Here is a 17,075-nt window from a genome sequence, read left to right on the forward strand (position 1 = left end):
CTTGTGGCTACAAAATGGAACCATGCTAAGTGGTAAATAAAAAGTGGAATAAGTAAGTCCTTATCCTCGGCATCACGAGCTAATGAGTCATAAACAAACAGGTTGTTTTTTTTATTCTTTCATAATTGGGGCTTGAATAGGACATGCACAAAGGTGCCCTTGCAGCTTCTGGCTAATCATGTGCATTACTCAGCCTTGAAGAGAATAAGGACTTGGAGGTGATGAAACCACCTGGTAAAGAAGGAAGTGGACCTTAAAAAAGAGAGTGATTTTGCCCCAGTTCTTGTCTTTCGACTCTTCCCTGGAGCAAATGGTGCTCTCTTCTGCTAGACTTCCCATAAAAGAATGGGGAATGGGACAGTGGGTATCACTCTTTCCCCCACCCTGGCTGCTGTCACATGGCAACTAGATCAGAAAGACTCAAGTAGGTGAGCTTTTACCTGGCTTCCCAGCTATTTTTGCCACTTTGTATTTCCTTTCCTGAGTAGGTGACCAAACAACACTGAGATGGATGGAGTCTAAGCTTGGAAATAATCTTGTGAGTTTGAGAAGTCCAGAGGACCCAGGGCCATTGGGTAGAGCTGTCACTGGGAGAAACTTCTGCATCAGAGAAGAGGAAATCAAGCCCTGGCCTGGCTAGCCAGAAAACATGGAACTTGAGGTAGACAGTACAGAGCCAAGGTGAAATGTAAAATGCCTAATCAGTAGTACTGAAAATGGCTTCATTTTTAAATGGCTTTAAGTATCAACCTTCTGACTCTGTATAAGGGTAGTTATAAATTAAGTTGCAGAATCCTGTTTTAAGTCCTTGTGAATACATATTTATGACATTTATGTTTAGCATTTCTTTTGAATGTAGGAAATAAGCGCCTCTTCCATGCTTCATTCATATTGTATCTTTCTACTCCCACTTTGGGGAGAATGTGGACATGAGCCAAAACCTAAACTTTAAGAAAATCATCCCTGAGTCACCAAGGTAAAAGTTTAACAAATCAATGAGTGTGAGAAAAGGGAGCCTAACCTCTTCGTTAAGAGGACAGGGTCGCTCAGAATATAACCCAGTTTGGACCATGTGTGTGGATCCAGAGCAAAAATTCCCTTTTGTGGAAATGAAGAGGTCACAGTGTCCTCACTGCCTGGGCCCAGCAGCTGTTCCAAATGTTAAACTGCGTTTATTGCTAAATAAATCATTTATCTTTTTTTTAAATGTTTGACTTAATCTATTAACATATGGGTCCTGTTAGTCAATTTCATCATTCACAAGTCAACTGTTAAGATAGAATAGGTATCTTCTGGATTTATCCAAATTGATAATAAATGCCTAGTTTCTGAAGATGTCCAAACACCCCAGTCACCAAGGTGACAATTAGTTTTGTTTTGATGTTCCCCAATCACCGTATTTTTCTCAATTTATCTTTTTTTAAAGTTTTACTAGTGTCTTTGGCTGTTGTCCTTCACTTTCGAAGGGGACCAAAAGGACATCACTGTGTTGGGGTCAAGGTACAGTGTGTCCAACTGTGGTTGCTCAGACCACTATGAGCTTAGAAAGCTCTCCCACCAGTCGGGCACAAATTGTCCATATAAACATTTGGAGCGGAGTTGTCTCTAAACTTGTGCATCTCATGTTTCTTTTCAACTTTTTAATTGTTTACATCATAGTCGTTTCCCAATCTACCTCCTCCCCAACTCCCCTCGAGCCCTGCCTTTTAAATAAAGAAAAACAGAAGAGAAAAGGATGAACAAAACAATGCATTTAACATTCTGTACCCTTAGTCGCTCACGGGGTGTGCTGGAGCCAGCTCACATCCATTCATTAGAGCTAATTGTGAAATTTTCAGAGTAAACACTTTGTCATTGTTGTTTAGTCATTTTTTAGTCACAATCAACTCCTTATTACCCCTTTTGGGGTTTTATTGGCAAAGATACTGGAATGGTTTGCCATTTCCCTCTCCAGCTCATTTTACAGATGAGGAAATTGAGGCAAACAGGGTTAACTGACTTGCCCTGGGTCTACATCTGGTAAGTGTCTGAGGCCAGATTTGAATTCAGGAAGATGAGTCTTCCTGACTCCAGGTCTGGTCCTCTATCTGCCATGCCACCTAGCTGCTAAACCTTGGCCCAGGAAGGACACAACTCTTTGTTCAAAAGATTTTGGTAGCTGAAGCTGAAAATTTCTTGCTTTAAAGTTTGAAGGCCGTAATGCTCAAGATTTTGAGGAAATAAGACAGCTGAGGCTAGTCCTAGGGAAAGATTCACCTAGCTGCCCTCAACATTTACACCTCAGAAATTAGCAAGTGTTACAAATCAGTTTGATCATCTCTTTTGTTGATTTCTAGACTTAAGAAAGTGATGGAGAAAATCTTAACAATGCAGATTAAACTAAAAAGTGTGTCCTGCATACTTTCTCCCCCAGAAATACAATTGATAAATATTTACAGTACACTCCTGATCCCTCACCTCTCTACTGAAAAAAGAAGGAGATATATATATATATATATATAATTTTTTTTTTTAGCAAGAGATGCACATCATTTTATTTTTATTGTGATTAAGCAACAGGTTCATACTTCTTATTCCTCCATACTTTTCTGGAACCATGATCTCATCAATGTGGTTATTCCTCCCAATGGAGCAGATCACAACTGATTCATGCCTTCTCATCCTTCTTAGACTCCCATCAAGCCTCCAGTAATGATCTACCACCAGAGCCTTCCTCTAGGTCTTTTAACATCTTGGGAGTAACAATGAGTAATGGGACTTTGGCATATGACTAGACTGCCCAAGATGGTGCTATCCTCTTAGAAGATATGTCAAATTCCCTTTACAGAGGTAAGCCGTAAATGATACACATGTGCCTATTGGAAAATATGTACATAAATAAGACTGGAAGATACATAAAAAGTGAATACGATGTAATTGGGGTCACTGTGAGCTCAGGGGATTGTTATTTAGCTGTGACAGATTCTTCGTGGCGACATTTAGTGTTTTCTTGGCAAAGGTACTAGAGCGGTTTGCCATTTCCTTCTCCAGATCATTTTACAGATGAGGAAACTGAGGCACACAGGGTTCAGTGACTTGCCCAGGGTCACACAGCTAGTTAATGTCTAAGGCCAGATTTGAACTCAAGAAGAGGTGTCTTCCTGACTCTAGGCCTGAGCTCTATCCACTGTGCCACCTAACTGCACTGTTATGCTGGGAAACCTGGTGCATGCAGACAGATCTTGAGATACTAAGATAAACATCAATAAACATCTATTAAGTGTGTACTATCCTTTGGTTGCTGGCCTAAGACCCAGGGGACACCAAAACAGACAGTTCCTGCCTTGGAGAAGCTTATAATCCAAATGCAAACAAATATGTACAAAGCAAGCCATAAGCAGGAGAAACAGGACATAATGAACAGAGGGAATGCACTAGAAGTCCTTGCTGAGTCTCAGAGATCATCTTTCTGAAGAGCCCCTTCCTAGAGCTTTTGTCCTGGACTTCCTGGCACTGGTGGGCTAGATGAAAAGGAGAACAGCATCACAGACGCAGGTCCAAACAAGCCCAGACCTGATACCCCTTAATGCAGGGGTTCTTATCCTAGGGTTTGGGGAGAGATTTCAGGGGGTTTGTAAACTTGGATGAGAAAAAAAATTACATTTTTATTTTCCCTAACCTATAATTGAAATGTAGCGTGTCCTTCAATTACTTCCAAACATGATTCTGAGAAGGAGGCCCCTGGCTTCCCCAGGGGGTGGCCAAAGGGGTCCAGGACACACAAAAAAGGTGAAGAACTCTTGCCCCATCAGGGCAGAAATGTGTTTTGCTTGGCTCTACGTGTTTGTAATAGGGTCTGTTTTTCTTGCTTTCTCATGGGGTTGGGAGAGGAGAAGAGAATTTGGATCTGAATTTGACTGAATTTGAACTCAGGTCCTCCTGACTCCAGGAACTTTATCCACTGTGCCACCTAGCTGCCAATCTTTGAAGTAAACTTGGAGTTCTAAGAGGCAGATGGTATGAAGGGAGTGAATTCTAGGCCTGGGGAATGGCCTGGGCAAAGGGACAGCAACTGGAAAATGGATAGAGTTCTTTGTATGAGGAAAGGCAAGAAAACCAACTTGGCCAGACCATAGTCTGCCTGAAGGGGAGTCATATATGATAAGGCTGGATAGAAAGGAAGTTTGGACTAAGGAGGTGAAGTGGTTTAAATGCCTACCTTTAAATGTTAGCAGAGGAGCAGATGGATAGAGCACTGGCCCTGGAGTCAGGAGGACCTGAGTTCAAATCTGGCCTCAGATGCTTGACACTTACTAACTGTCTGACCCTGAGCAAGTCACTTAACCCCATTGCCTAGTAAAAACAAAATTAAAAAAAAAATAAAATGAAGTCACTTATGCTTTTTTAATATCATGAAAGTAACTTAAGGGCAGCTAGGTGACACAGTGGGTAGAGCACCTGGTCTGGAGTCAGGAAGACCTGAGTTCAAATACAGCCACAGAGGCTTACTAGTGTGTGACCCTGAGCAAGTCACTTAAGCCCAATTGCCTCAAAAAAAAAAAGTAACTTGCCTGAGGTCACATAAGTGGCAGTGGTAGGATTTGAACCTAGATCCTTTGATTTTGGACCTAGCACACACTCTCCACTGAACCACATTGCCCCTGCTTTCAAGGGCCTCAACTTTGCCATTTTTCTCAGTTTGAATTTCAAAGTTCATCCCAGCTGAAATTCTTGCCCTGAAAACCTCTCGACTCAACATAGGGTTTCGTTGGGTTTTTTTTTTTCTTCTTTTCTTCTCTTTACAAAATGGTCCTACATTTCAGATTCCTGGGACAAGAGATTTGGTTTGGATGCCAGAGCAAATATTGGGAAATTTCAGACCACTTCATTTGATCTGTTAGTGACTTCAGAATTTCATGCTATTGCATGTGAAACAGCTATGTTTATTTTCCCCTCAAACAGAAGATTCTGGAGCCAGCTCAGAGGTAATGCCTAGCAAGCAGGAGAAAAAAAAAAAAAAAGGTAGAGCTAGTAGGCAATGAACGGACAATGGAAAGTGGGGAATAAGGAAAGGAAACAAAAAGAGAAGGATCCTTTCTCATGGGATCATTTATGTGCTTCCTAAGAAGGAAGCTAGATCCCAGAAAATAAAAAATGGGCTTCAGCACGTGTAAAGTGATTCTGCTATGTTTATTCCCCATTAGGTCATTCTAGTGGGACAGACTTGATGAGGGCCACCCAAGCTATCCAGGTCAGAGATTCCCCCAGCAGAGAGGTGTCCAGTTCATAGAAGGAAAAGCCTTCCCAAGGCAAGCAGAAGGAATTCTTAAAATGTACAACTGAAAAGTCTATATTAAATCACCCAATGACCCCATCAGCTCCCATGAACTCAATTATCATCAATATTTTGGTGATTCCCAGATCTCTGTATCTAGCCCATGTCTTTTTGGTAATAGCAAGTTGTGCATTTCCAAATGCTTCTTGGACATCTTGAACTGGAGATCTTGTAGATATCCCAAACTTGATAGGTTCAAAATAGAGCTAATTATCTTCCCAGCCCCATCCCCAAACCCTCCTTCATTCTGGACTTCCCTATTGCTGTTGAGGGCACCACCCTTGACTTGACGACTTGACTACTCACTTTCTCTCGTCACCTCCCTATCTAATCTCTTGCCAAATCTTGACATTTCTATCTTCACAACATTTCTTGTATATGCCCCTTTGTCTCCACTCATCCAGCCTCCACCCTAGTTCAATAAGCATTTATTAAGCACCTACAATGTGACAGGCACTGTGCTAAGTGTTGGGAAAAAAAGAAAGGAAGGTCAGAAAATTATGAACATTGGAGATGTGGGAAAATTGGAACACTAATGCATTGTTGGTGGAATTGTGAACTGATCCAGCCATTCTGGAAAGCAATTTGGAACTATGCCCAAAGGGCTATAAAATTATGCCTACCCTTTGACCCAGCAATACCACTTCTAGCTCTGTATCCCAAAGAGATCATAAAAATGGAGAAAGGACCCACATGTACAAAAATAGTTGTAACATTTTTGTGGTGGCAAAAAACTGGAAATTGGGGGGATGCCCATTAATTGGGGAATAGCTAAACAAGTTGTGGTATATGGATGTAATAGAATACTATTGTGCTATAAGAAATGATGAGCAGGCTGACTTGAGAAAAAAGTAGAAAGACTTATATGAACTGATGCTGAGTGAAATGAGCAGAACCAGGAGAACATTGTACACAGTAACAGCCTCACTGTGTGATGACTAACTGTGATAGATTTAGCTCTTCTCAGCAATGCAAGGATCTAAGACAACTCCAAAAGACTCATGATGGAAAATGTTATCCACATCCAGAAAAAGAACCGTGGAGTTTGAATGCAGATGGAAGCAGACTATTTGATCTCCTTTTCTTTTGTTGTTTTATTTCTTCTTCCTCGTGGTTCCTCCCATTAGTTCTAATACTTCTATACATCATGACTAATGGGAAAATATGCTTAATATGAATATATAAGTAGGGCCTACATCAGATTATACTCTCCTCTTGGGGAGGGGAGAGGAGAGGGAGGGGGAGAAAATTTAGAACTCAAAATCTTATGGAAGTGAATGCTGAAAACTAAAAATAAATGAATTATTAAAAAAAAGAAAGAAAGAAAAGAAAGTTGGGCTGAAAAAAAAAAGAAAAAGGTCAAAGGCAGTTCCTGCCCGTGAACAGGATTGCTTCAGTAGCCTTCCAACTGCTCCCCCTCACCCATGTCTATCCCTATTCCAATCTCTCAGCAGCCAAGGTGGTCGTTCTAAAACACAGGTGTGAACATCTCACTCCCCAGCTCATGGAGTTCCATTGGCTTCCTATTACCTCCAGGGTCAAATACAAACTTCTCTCAATGGTATTTAAATTTCTTCATAACCTATCCCCTTCCTACCTTTTCTATCCTCTGATACCATATTCCTGCTCATGTCCTGTATATCCAACCATACTGACCTACTCCATCTCCCATTTCCCGTCTTCATGACTGTCCCCCAGGTCTGGGGGGGGACTACTGCCCTACTCACCTCTGCCTCTTCACTTCCCTGACTCCCTTCAAGACTGGGTCAAATCCCACCTACTACAAGAACCCAGCCGCCTGACCCCAGCAGTTAACGCCTTCCCCTTTCAGAATAAACTTTATTCACCATCTACTAGTATCTATTATCTATATCCCCGTCTATATCTATAGCATCTATCTATCTGTAAATATCTAGATAGATAGATATACTATGGATATGGACATGGATATAGATATCTATCTTTATGTTTGGTCTGTTGGTCTGTTAGTGACTCCAGAATTTCATGCTATTGCATGTGAAACTGCTGTGTTTATTTTCCCCTCAAACAGAAGATTCTGGCACCAGCTCAGAGGTAATGCCCAGCAAGCAGGAGAAAAAAAAAAGGTAGAGCTAGTAGGCAATGAACGGACAATGGAAATGGACAATATCTATATTTATAACTATAGCATATCAATCTATATCTATCTCTGTTGATATTTATCGGTAGATATTATAGATATAGACAAAGGTATAGATAGATATATAGGTATAGATATATCTTGTATACACCTAGGTATATACCTGCCCCTTGAGGGGCCAGTTCTATGTGGGCGCGCAGGCCACAGCGACCCTGGAGCAGGCCTCAGAGAGAGAGAGAGAGAGAGAGATGGTCAGACCTTTGCTTTAAGAAGACAACTCTTGGGGCAGCTAGGTGGTGCAGTGGATAGAGCACTGGCCCTGAAGTCAGGAGGACCTGAGTTCAAATCTGGCCTCAGACCAAACGCTTGACACACTTACTAGCTGTGTGACCCCGGGCAAGTCACTTAACCCCAATTGCCAAAAAAAAAGAAGACAATTCTGATAGCTGAGTGGAGTATGGACTGGATTGGAGAGAGACTTAAGGGTCTGTACCAGGGTAACGGCAGTGTCAGAGGAGAGAACAGGTTGTGTATGAGAGATATTGTAAAGGTAGAATCTATGCGGCTTTTAATAACAGAATGAATGAATGATGTACAATTGGTGAGGGGCACTCAAATGATATTTCTTGGGACATGGAATAATTTTCTTAAAAAGAATAACTTCTTACATTTGTATATCACTTTTTACTTTTCAGGGACACACTATTTGTGTACACTATTTTATTCAATTCCCATCAGCATGGGGTATAAACGTCATCTCAAATCAAAACTGGAAGGCATATGAGAGGTCATCTAGGCCATTGTTGTCTTTTTTAAAAAAAATGGTATTTACTTATTTTATTACTTGTCAATTTTATTTTATTGCCATTTCCAAATTATCTCCTTCCTCCCTCCACCTGCCTAATCCATTGAGAAGGCGAGAAAAACAAAACTTGTTTCAAAAATGAATAGTCTTGCAAAATAAATTACCGCGTTAACAGTGTCCAAAAAAGAAAGGAAGAAAGAGAAATGTGCTTCAGTCTGCACCCTGAGTCCATCATCCCTCTATCTGGAGGTGGGCAGCATGTTTCATCATGAATTCTGTGGAACTGTGGCTATCATGTTGATCAGAGTTGCTACGTCTTTCAAAGTTCATTATCTTCACAATATTGCTGTTATTGTACAAATTGCTCTCCTGGTTCTGCTCACTTCATTTTGCATCAATTGATATGTCTTCCCAGATTTTTCTGAAACTACCCCCTTCATCATTTCTTACAGAACAGTAGTATTCCATCACATTCATGTACCATAACTATATTGTTATCTATTATAACTATTATATTACATATTATTGTATTATATAATGTAATAAATATTATATTTCTATATTGTTAATATAATATATAAAATAACATAATATTACATATAACTATATTGTTATAACTATATATTGTTCAACTATGTCCCAATTGATGGGCTCCCCCTGAATTTCCAATTCTTTGCCACTACAAAAGGAGTTGCTAGAAATATTTTTGTACATACGAATTCTTTTCCTCTTTCTTTGATCTCTTTGGGATATAAAACTAAGGGTCAAAAGTTTAATAGATTTTTAAACATAGTTCCAAATTGCTTTCCAGACTGGTTGCACTAGTTCATGCTCTAAGTAGTGTGCCTGTCTTCCCACAGACCCTCCAGAAATTGTCATCTTTGCCAATCTGATGGGTACAAGGTGGTACCTCAGAGTTGCTTTAATTTGCACGTCTCTAATTACTAGCAATGTAGTCCAATACCATATTTTGAAAAAAGGAAAAAAAAAAACTAAGGCCCAAAGGGGTAGATGTCACCAAGATTACAAAGCCAATTATTGATAGGACCAGAGACTCCAGTGCAAGGATGGACTTCTGGGTTGTCCTCTTCACTCAGGAAGCTGGATGCCCAAATGAAAGTCCCAGCTGTGATGCCACACAGGGGCCCCTGTCAGTATGAAGCACTTTTTAGTCAGGGACAAGCTAAAATATAGCCCAATGTGTTTGTGTATGCCCAGGTGAAAGGCACGAACCACAAACTCAAAACAACTTTTTGTGCCAGGCCATAGAAGAGCTACTACCGGGACAGTTGAGATAGCTGTGGGATCAGAGAAGAGCACAGGACGGGGTGGACTCGCTTGAAATGCTGCCACTTGATTTTGTCACCATCTAGACCATCTGTGGAAAGGGCCCAAAGTCACAGACTTCTCCCCTCCCTTGTTGCTTCAAAATAAGCATATAACCCTTCCTTTTGTTTTCTGAGTCACCCCATTTGTTGCTAAATATAAAGGAGAAACAGCCTGGGGGTTGAAAGAAAAAGAAAGCAAAAATGGAAAGTAATTTAATGATAAAAGTCTCATAAACCTATAGCAAAGGAGTACCCTGGTGTTGATCAAGATGAAAATGAAGTTAGGGGCTGATCTTTTTTAGTGTAACTGGGTGTAGCCCTGGAAGGGATGTTACGGAGACAAGAAACTCATCAAGTCTCTATCCCAGAGTTCACCAATTGGTGACATCTTTTGAAATTAGTTTTCTGTGGAAATGTGTGGGGATTTTTTTTTCTTTTGTTTCTTTGATCTAAAATGATTCCAAAAGACTCATGATGGAAAATGCTATCCACATCTAGAAAAAAAAAAAAACTATGGAGTCTGAATGTAGATCAAAACATACTATTCGTTCTCTCTCTCTTTTTTGTTTGTTTCTTCTTTCTCGTGGTTCCTGCCTTTGGTTCTAATTCTTTTTTACAACATGACTAATGTGAAAATATGTTTAATATAAATGTATATGTAGTGCCTATATCAGGTTGCATGCTGTCTTGGGGAAGAGGGAGGGGAAGGAGGTGGAGGAAATTTAGAACTCAAAATCTTATGGAAGTGAATGTTGTAAACTAAAAATTAACTGATTAATTAATTAATTAAAATTTTAAAAAATACTTGTTGACTTAACTTCACTAATAAGAAACAGATTTCACTGGTCCAAGATGGCGGCAGGTGCCATTCTTTGTACTCTCTAGGCTTAGCACAATGCCTAGCTGCATAGTAAGTACTTACTAAAAGTGTATTGACTTGGCTAGACTTGACCTCAGTGGGTCCATTATCGCATTAATGTAGGTACTCCTACCAACAATGCAGATTATAACTCATCCATTCCTGCCCAACATGTGGGACTCCCTCTATGTCTTCCTATAAATCTACCACAGGGGACCCACCTGCCATATTAGGGATCTCCTGTGAGATCACAGGATCACAGATCTAGAGCTCAAAGGGTTACAAAGGCTGTTTCTCTTGACATTGCATAGATACCAGTGAAGGATGACATGACCAGTTCATCACTTTTTCTTAGGGTCTATTAGGAGAGTAAGATACTGGTCTCATCCATGATTTTGGTTTAGTCAGGGTCCAGTCAGGCATTACTTTTACACCCCTGCCAACTTCTATTCTTCAGGTAGTTATTTCCTGGTAAGAAAACCGAAGGCACAATTCTATTTTCCTTCCTCTTCTTGCACCAACACTGCCCTCAGGGTCTTGATCAGCTGCCCTGATGTAAAAGAACTTTGGATTAAAGTCATTCATATCTGTCAGCATCTCATTTCCTGCTAATATTAATTTAAATTTATCTAAAGCTCCTGGCACTCTGGGTTCATATAAGATTATTTGACTTTCTTACTTAATAGCTCAGCAAGAAAAGAAGCAAAGGTATTCACTGAGAGTCAGAACACCCCTAAGATTCACCAAGTAAGGCCAGGCAGTCCCATACATGATGGCTTCCTTTGCTTTGAAAACCTCCATTTTGGAATAACCTCACTTTCATGCCTAAGGGACGCTATTTCCTACCTCCCACCCTGTGAACTAAAGATGCTACCTCAGGTCATCCAAACTGCCCTCATCATTTGACAATTGGACCACCGCAGTAGACTTCTGGTTGGCCTCTTTGTCTCCAATCTTTTCCCACTGCAGTCCATCCTCCACTCAGGAAGTGATCTTCTAGGATATTGGGTAGGTCCTCATGGGAAGACATGGACAAGAATTGCAAAAAATCAAAAGGTCTGAATGAAGGTCACATCATGTTACCTCTTTACTTAAACTCCAGTGGCTCCTTATTACCTCCAGGATCAAATATAAAATCCTCTTTTGGCTTTTAAAGGCCTTCATTACTCGGTCTCCTCTGTTTCTAGTCTTCTTATATCTTACTCCCTCCATGTACTCATGAATCTAGTGGCACTGACCTCCTTGCTGTTCCTCTCATAAGACACTCCATCTCCAGACTTCAGGCATTTTCACTGGCTTTCCCCTTTACTTGGAACACTTTCCCTCTTCATCTCTGCCTCCCGGCTTCCTTCAAGTCTCAGGTAACATCCCATCTTCTGCAAGAAACCTTTCCTGATGTATATGTATAGCCTACATCAGATTGTGTGCCATCTTGGGGAGGGACAGGGAGAAAAATGTAAAACTCAAAAGCTTAAGGAAATTATCGTTGATAAATCAAAATAAATTAATAAAAAAAGTGTCAGAGTTGAGAATCAAAAAAGAAAAAAAAAGAAACCTTCCCTGGTTCCCCTTAAGGCAAGTGTATACCCCCTGAAATTAACTCCAATTTACCCTCAATATATTTTGTTTGTACATAGTTGTTTGTATGTAGTTTCCCCACACCATCACCATTAGATTGTGAGTTCCTTGAGGGTAGGGACTGGTTTTGCCTTTCTTTCCTCAGTGCTTAGCACATACCACTTAATAAATGAATGGTGACTGTCTGACAAACTGACATTTATTGGGTTTCCACTTTTAGGAAAACTGTCTTGGCTGTAGGGAAGAGTAATCTCCAAGCGTTCTATCTTTGTCTTCATATATCGATATTTCAATGGATCTCTGATATCTTCAATATACTTCCCCTGACACTAGCTCCACTTGCAAACGCAAGTGATTTAACCTTCCTGAGCCTCAGTTTCCTCATCTGTACAATAAGGATGATAGCACCCAACAAACTTAAATCTAAAGTCATTTACTAATCTTAAGGTGCTCTATGAATACTGGTTGTTTTTGCTTTGTTATCCCTCCATTGGTACAGATTGCAACCCATGGCTCGTGTTCTCTCCCCCTTTAGAATGGGAGCTCCTTAAGGCAGGAACTGTTTTTTGTTTTTCTTTGTATCTTGAGTGCTTGGTATAGTGACCAGGATGTTTTCTGGTTGTTGTTTAGTCATTTCAGTCTGTCCAACTCTTTGTAATCCCATTTGGTTTACCATTTCCTTCTCTAGCTCATTTTGCAGATGAGGAAACTGAGGCAAACAGGGTAAAGTGACTGCCCAGGGTCACACAGCTAGTGAGCGTTTGAGGCTAGATTTGAACTCAGCTCTTCCTGACTCCAAGCCTGTCACTCTATCCACTATGCCCCTAGCTGCATGTAGTAAGCCCTTAATAAAAACTTCTTGACTTGACTTGACTTGACTTGACGTATATCCTCTTCTCTTTCTACCTTCTTTCTTTCTCTTGAGGATCTCAACCGTTCTCAAGGGTTCAATTGTCATGCCTGAGCAAATGACTCCCAAAATATCAATATTTACCAATTTTCATTTCTCTCCTGAACTCCAGTCCCATGTTATCAGGGGCTCATTGTCTAGCCATTTTTAAACACTTTTATGGGCAACAAATGGAATTAGTCGATCTATACGTATCTCTTGAATGAGCACTGCTGACAGACAATGAACTGGGTCAGAACTGAAAAGAAAGATGGCATTTGAGAGGCTTCTCATTATGCTCTCTGATAGCAACCAACAGAATAAAATTCTATCACTGAAGGCAATATGATTTGGGTCTCTGATCCTTCCAAAGTGTCTGACTTTGTGACCCCGTTTGGGGTTTTCTTTGCAAAGATACTGGAGCGGTTTGCCATTTCTTTCTCCAGCTCGTTTTACAGATGAGGAAACTGAGGCAAACAGGGTTAAGTGACTTGCCCATGGTCACATAGCCAGTAAGTATCTAAGGTCAGATTTGAACCCAGGTCTTCCTGACTTCTGGCCCAGCACTCTGAAAGGGGGTTTAGGTTCCATAATGTTGAAACTTTAGGAGAACTGTGCCCTCCTCAATGAGGATATTCCCTTCAATGACGCAGATTGCAACTCATCTATGCCTATATGCCATGCCTAGTGTCCATCTCTTCCTATAAACAGAGTGCCCATTCACCATGCAAAGGACCTTCCTCTAGATCTCTTGATATTGCAAGGAGCTCAAAGGATGACACACCAATGAATGACCATTGGTCAGCTCCCTCTTGCTATGTGGCCAACCATTTTTCTTTTGTGTGGGTGGGTGCTGATTTGGTAGAAGAGAAGATACTTGTCTCATCAATGATTCTGGTTTATCAAGGATCCAGTCAGACATTATTAATTTTATACCCTCATCAACCTCTCTTCTTCAAGTATTTCCTGGTAAGGCAACTAAGGGACAATTCTATTTTCCTTCCTCTTCTTGCACCAACACTGCCCTCAGGGTATTGATCAGCAGCCCTGATGTAAAAGAACTTTGGAGTATGAAAATATCAATCAGAATCGTTTCCTATTGATACTTTTAATTTATCTAAGGCCACTCTGGTGTCCATGTAAAGCCATTTGACTTTCTCACTTAATAGCTCAGTAAGAAGAGAAACCAAAGAATCCAGCAAAATCCTAAACATCCATAAGACTCAGTAGGCAAGGCCAGGAAGGTCTGTGCATGCTGGCTCCTTTTTCTTTGGAAACCACCATTTTGGAATAATCTCATCTTTATGCCTAAGGAATACTATTTTCCATTTTCTTCCTTATGAACCAAAGATGCTACCTCAGGCTATCCAAATGGGCATTTATTGAGTTTTCACATTCAGACAACTGTCTAACTTGTGGGTAGGAAGTGGCGGAGTGGAAAGAGAGAAGACTCCAAATATATCATTACATATTGGAGAAAGGAGACATGGCATAGTAACTAGAGAGTTAGTCTTAGAGTCAAGAGTCCTGGGTTCAAATCTATTTCTGACATATATAAGCTATGTGACCTTAGGGAATTCATTGTACTCCCATGGATTCAGTTATCAATCATCTATAGAGGACTCCAAAATCTATACAACCAATGCTTAGCACAGTGCCTGGCACAAAGTACTTGCTTAATTAATGCTATTGATTTGACTTGACTCAGCCTAATCTTCTCTTTCTCTGTCTCTGTCTACCTCTCTGTCTCTCTCTCTCTCTCTCTCTCCCTCCCTCCCTGCCTGTCCAACACTACACTAGTCCTAATATGCATCTCCTAGATACCCTGTTGAAATCTCAAACTCAACATGTCCAACATGACCTTCTGTCTCCACCCACTCCTCCTCCAAACCCCACTATTTCTATTGAAGCCACCACCATCATCATCCCTGGCACCTGGATTTGTAACTCTTCCCTCTCCCTCACATCTGATCAACTGCCAAGTTTTGTCCATTCTGGTCCAGTGCATCTCAGGCAAATAATCTTTACTTTCTCCTTACACACTCACTGTCCTAGAGTCCCTGATGTGTCTTTCTTGGACTGTTATAACTCCCTAAATAAGATCTCTCCTTCTAATCTAAACTCATTCCATATAATTGTCAAAATAAGGCAGAAGTCTGACCACGTTATTCCCCTACTTAAAAAAAAAAAAACCTTCAGATCATCTACTGCCTATCAGAGAAAATGCAAATTCCTTAGCCTGGCTTTTATGATTCTACACAATCTGGGTTCTATCTAACTTTCCAGGCATTTTTGATCCTGTGAAGTAAAGTGATTGGACCAGACTAGGGTTTCTTAACCTCTTTTGGGTCATGGACCCTTTTGGTAGTCTGCTGAAACCTATGGATCCCTTCTCAGAATCATATTTTTAAATCATAAAATAAAATAAAGTATACAGGATTACAAAGGAAACCAAAGGTTAATGAAAATAAAGATGCAATTTGTTTGTGGACCCACTGAGATCTATCCCCATTCACCAAAGGGGTCCATGGACCCCAAGTTAAAACGTCTGGACAAGATGACCCCCAAGGTCTGTTCTAACTCTGAATCCTATGATTCTATGATACTACCCTTCACAAACACTATGTTACCAGACCAGCTGGACAGGCAGAAAGGAAGGAAGGAAGGAAGGAAGGAAGGTAGGTAGGAAGGAAGAAAGGAAGAAAGGAAGAAAGGAAGAAAGGAAGAAAGGAAGAAGGAAGGAAGGAAAGAAGGAAGGAAGGAAGTTAGTATTTGTAAACTTCCTACTATGTGTCAGCACTGTCTTAAGTGCTTTACAAATATTATCTTATTTGAACATCACAACAACCCTGCAAAGTATGTGTTACTATTATACTCCCATTTTACAATTGAGGAAACCGAGGCAAACAGAGGTTAAATGATTTGTCCAGGGTCTCACAGCTACTAAGTATCTAAGGTCAGGTTTGAACTGGAAGCTGTTCTCTGAATTTGACCAATGAATGTATTTGCTTCAGCCATGCTCTGCCCAGGGGAGGCTTTCCTCTTCATCATTGCCTCTCAGAATCCTTGTCTCTCAAGTGTCTGCTTAGGTTTCATCTTCTTTGAAGTCTTCCTTGAAGCCCTTAACTATTACTGCTCTCTCCACATCAGATTACCTTGTGCTATGCTTCTTTGAGTGGATGTTGGACTCTATATCCTGTCTACTCCCACCCCAAGGAAAATCTAAATTCCTTGAGGGCAGAAATTGTTTGGTTTTACCTCTATACCCAGGCTTAATAAATGTTTTTGTTTGTTTTTCAGACTGGTTCTCCTTATCTTACTGGGATAGAAGTGCTATTACTGCTGATTGGTATGGAAACTTCACCCTGCTCTGTTTCTGACCTGGCCTGGTTCACCCTTCTTTAGGTAACCTGGTGGTTCCCCCCACACAGAGAGAAGAGTGTGGGAAATTTGGGGAAGAACTTTCCTGGTCAGGAAGATTAAGATTTAATCAAAGATAGTAAAGAAATTCTAAGTTTAGGCAATTGGGTGGATTCCTGCTCATTGTGTCTACTCAGACAGGCCTGGGAAAGTGTGGATTCTCCCTTTTGGCAGACAGGTGATATGGAAATTGATAAATCTCTTTGACCAAGATTTAGGTGCTCAGTGTCACCTACCTCAAGACCCTCATTGGAAGAAGCCCACCTCTCATCACAATGTTCATTCTCTTATTACTTATTAATGAATCAGAGTTGATTCTCACCCTTAGATGCATCCCTTTTTCAAAAGACTTTATAAATATTGAAGGTTTGACAGGCTTGGTCTCTTGGCTACAAAGGGGACAATGAGCCTGTTTTGTCGACTGCTTTCTAGACATAGTCAATAAAATTTATTCTAACTTACTCAGAAACTCTGTCAGAAATTTTCAATCATCACAGTTGGGATTTAGAAATCTGTCTTAACCAATAGCGAAATAAAATGGGAAGGGGATAAGAGATATGGGAGGGGGGATGATAAAAGGGAGGGTGGATTATGGGAGGCAGTGGTCAGAAGCAAAACAGATTTTTGAAGAGGGACAGTAGAAAGAGAAGAGAGAGAGAGAGAGAAACAGAAGAAAACAGGATGAAGAGAAATATACAGTAATCATAACTGTGAATGTGAATAGGATGAGCTGCCTCATAAAATGAAAGCAGACAGCAGAATG

The 17,075-nt window shown here is 40.6% G+C and overlaps 1 long non-coding RNA gene across 1 annotated transcript; it reads left to right on the plus strand.

Moving 5' to 3' along the window:
• The first annotated feature begins 241 nt into the window (after positions 1 to 241).
• LOC114032373 lies at positions 242 to 16,855 on the plus strand. Its single transcript, XR_003567826.1, has 3 exons — positions 242 to 428; positions 2,671 to 2,829; positions 16,193 to 16,855. It is a non-coding gene; the product is annotated as an uncharacterized LOC114032373 (long non-coding RNA).
• Positions 16,856 to 17,075: the final 220 nt, after the last annotated feature.

Source organism: Vombatus ursinus, unplaced genomic scaffold (assembly GCF_900497805.2).
Source record: "Vombatus ursinus unplaced genomic scaffold, bare-nosed wombat genome assembly UNPS02005286.1, whole genome shotgun sequence".
In the NCBI taxonomy this organism is placed as follows: domain Eukaryota; kingdom Metazoa; phylum Chordata; class Mammalia; order Diprotodontia; family Vombatidae; genus Vombatus; species Vombatus ursinus.